The sequence below is a fragment of the Eleutherodactylus coqui genome, chromosome 1 (assembly GCF_035609145.1).
Source record: "Eleutherodactylus coqui strain aEleCoq1 chromosome 1, aEleCoq1.hap1, whole genome shotgun sequence".
Classification (NCBI taxonomy): domain Eukaryota; kingdom Metazoa; phylum Chordata; class Amphibia; order Anura; family Eleutherodactylidae; genus Eleutherodactylus; species Eleutherodactylus coqui.
The window spans coordinates 191,978,765-191,981,486 of NC_089837.1; positions in this window are offsets into that span (position 1 = coordinate 191,978,765).

Here is a 2,722-nt window from a genome sequence, read left to right on the forward strand (position 1 = left end):
GAGACTGGGTAATGCCAGGTATATCACTACACTTGACGTTACAAAGAAGTACTGGCAAATATCTCTGACGGACAAGTGTTTCAGTACAAAGACATGCTGTTTGGCTTACATGGTGTGCCTGCTACCTTTCAGAGGTTAATGGATCGGGTTTAACCTTAAACACAGGAAAATGTGCACTAGCCCTGGAGGAAGCCAACTAGCTTGGCTATGTTATTGGCCACGGTGTCATTAACAAGGTAGAGGCCATACAGGCCTGGCCTTGACCTTTAACAAAAAAACAGGTCAGAGCTTTTTTAGGAATGAGATTACTACCAGAGATTTGTGCCTAATTTTGCCTCCATTGCAGCACCACTTACAGACGGGGCAAGTTGGTAATAGTGACATGGACAGCTGAGGCTGAGCAGGCCTTTCAAAATTTAAAGTCGGCCCTTTGCCAACAGCCAGTGTTGAAAACGGCCGACTTTTCGAAAAAGTTGATTGTGCAGACGGATGCTTCTAATGTAGGGTTGGGTGCAGTATTGTCCCAGTCCATAAATGGGGAAGAACATCCAGTACTGTATTTAGGCCAGAAACTATCTCATGCAGAGAATAATTATGCTATTGTTGAACATGAGTGTTTAGCACTAAAATGGGCACTGGAAACGTTAAGGTATTATCTCTTGGGGAGAGAGTTCAAATTGGTGTCAGACCATGCCCCCTTGACCTGGATGAAGCAAAATAAGGAAAAGAATGCAAGGGTGACAAGGTGTTTTTTTTTTTGCTTCAGAACTTCAAGTTCACCCTCGAGTATAGACCAGGCAAGTCACAAGGTAATGCTGATGCCTTGTCTAGGGTGCATTGTCTGGTCACCAAAAAGGCCCAGCCCTTCAGTCTGGAGAAGAGGGGGGGGGGGGGTATGTAGGCAGGTAAATGGTGAGGTTGTGGATGGAGTATATCTCCCTCCCAGGCTCTTGGTCTGGACAGGATGGAGATCCAGTCCATAGCTGCACCCTGGTTCTCAACTCAGCTGTAGGCACTGACCCCGTTACTGGTGCATAAAAAGCTACAGGTCCATGGGGTCAGTGTCTGGCAAGCTGAGGAGAGAGCAATATCTTGCAGCCTGACAGCCTGGAGAGGAAGCCTCTGAGCACCCTGCATGGTGCAGCATTTCATTTTGTTCTATTTTTTGTTAGACCTTTTGTGTTGCTGTTTTGCCCCACCCCCTGAAGTACGGTCTCACAGTGTATATATATATATCTACGTTTCTTGGGATCTATTCCATTAAACCTCAGGAAGAACCCTGAGTAGGTTTGAAAGCTCACTATAACATAATGTATTTTTGTTAGCTAATAAAAGTTATCATATCTACAAGATTACTTGGTTTCTCCTGCTGAGAACAATCATATAGGTATGTGAAACCTTGAGCGAAAAGTCAATGATTAACGATTATCTTCCAGTCTAAGCAGGCTGCATGAGCAAGAACAAGCCGGTGATGAGGTCAGTAGCTCTTCCGCTCAGGCAAACGAGAATCAGGCATTTTTCATTGTATGTAAAAGGGCCATAAATGTATTTTTTTGTCTCTAGGGATACCCTAGTTGCGATATAACATGCTTTTTGTCAGAGTATTACACTTTTTGATGTTATTGATGGCAAGTGATTTTAGTCTGTGCCAGCACAACAATTTGAACTAAGTATATATAATAAAAGTTATATTTTAGGCTTATTCCTTTCAGTTAGGGTTTGTGTGGAAATCCCGTACTGCAGCATTTTTGACTTTATGAAACATAGAACATGGTGCAATGAACTGCTGATGCCCTCCTAAGTAAGCAAATTTCAACAATTTTCTTCTTTGGTTTGAAGCAAATAATGTCATATATTGTATATTATGTTATTTATGTAATATGTGCTAGGGAAGGACAAAAATGTGTTTACAGTAGAGATGAGCGAACGCGTTCGTCCGAGCTTGATATTCGTGCGAATATTAGGGTGTTCGGGATGTTCGTTATTCGTAACGAACACCATGCGGTGTTCTGGTTACTTTCACTTCCTTCCCTGAGACGTTAGCGCGCTTTTCTGGCCAATTGAAAGACAGGGAAGGCATTACAACTTCCCCCTGCAACGTTTAAGCCCTATACCACCCCCCTGCTGTGAGTGGCTGGCGAGATCAGGTGTTCGCCTAATATAAAAGTCGGCCCCTCCCGCGGCTCGCCTCAGATGCGGTGTGAGTTAGATGAGGGACAGTGCTGTTTATACCGGAGCTGCTGTAGGGAAAGAATTGGTAGTTAGTGTAGGCTTCAAGACCCCCCAAAGGTCCTTATTAGGGCCACTGATAGCTGTGTGTTGGCTGCTGTTAGCAGTGGCATTTTTTTTTTTCTCAAAATCGCCTCTGCAGACCGTTGCACCTGGCATTAGGGACAGAAGTGCTGCATAGGCAGGGAGAGTGTTAGGAGTGAGTGTAGCCTTCAAGAACCTCAACGGTCCTTTCTAGGGCCATATTTATCCGTGTGCAGTACTGTCCAGGCTGCTGTTAGCTGTGCTGCATTTTTTTTTGCTTCTCAAAATCGCCTCTGCAGACCATTGCACCCTCCATTGATACTGCAGGGAAAGAATTGTATAGGCAGGGCGACAACACAGTTGTTATTCATTGAATATACGCAGTGCTGCCTTTTGGTGCCAAAAAACTGAAAACAAATCTATTTGTCCAGCCTCTGTCCGTCCTAAGGGCTGTGGACACGTGTGAGCT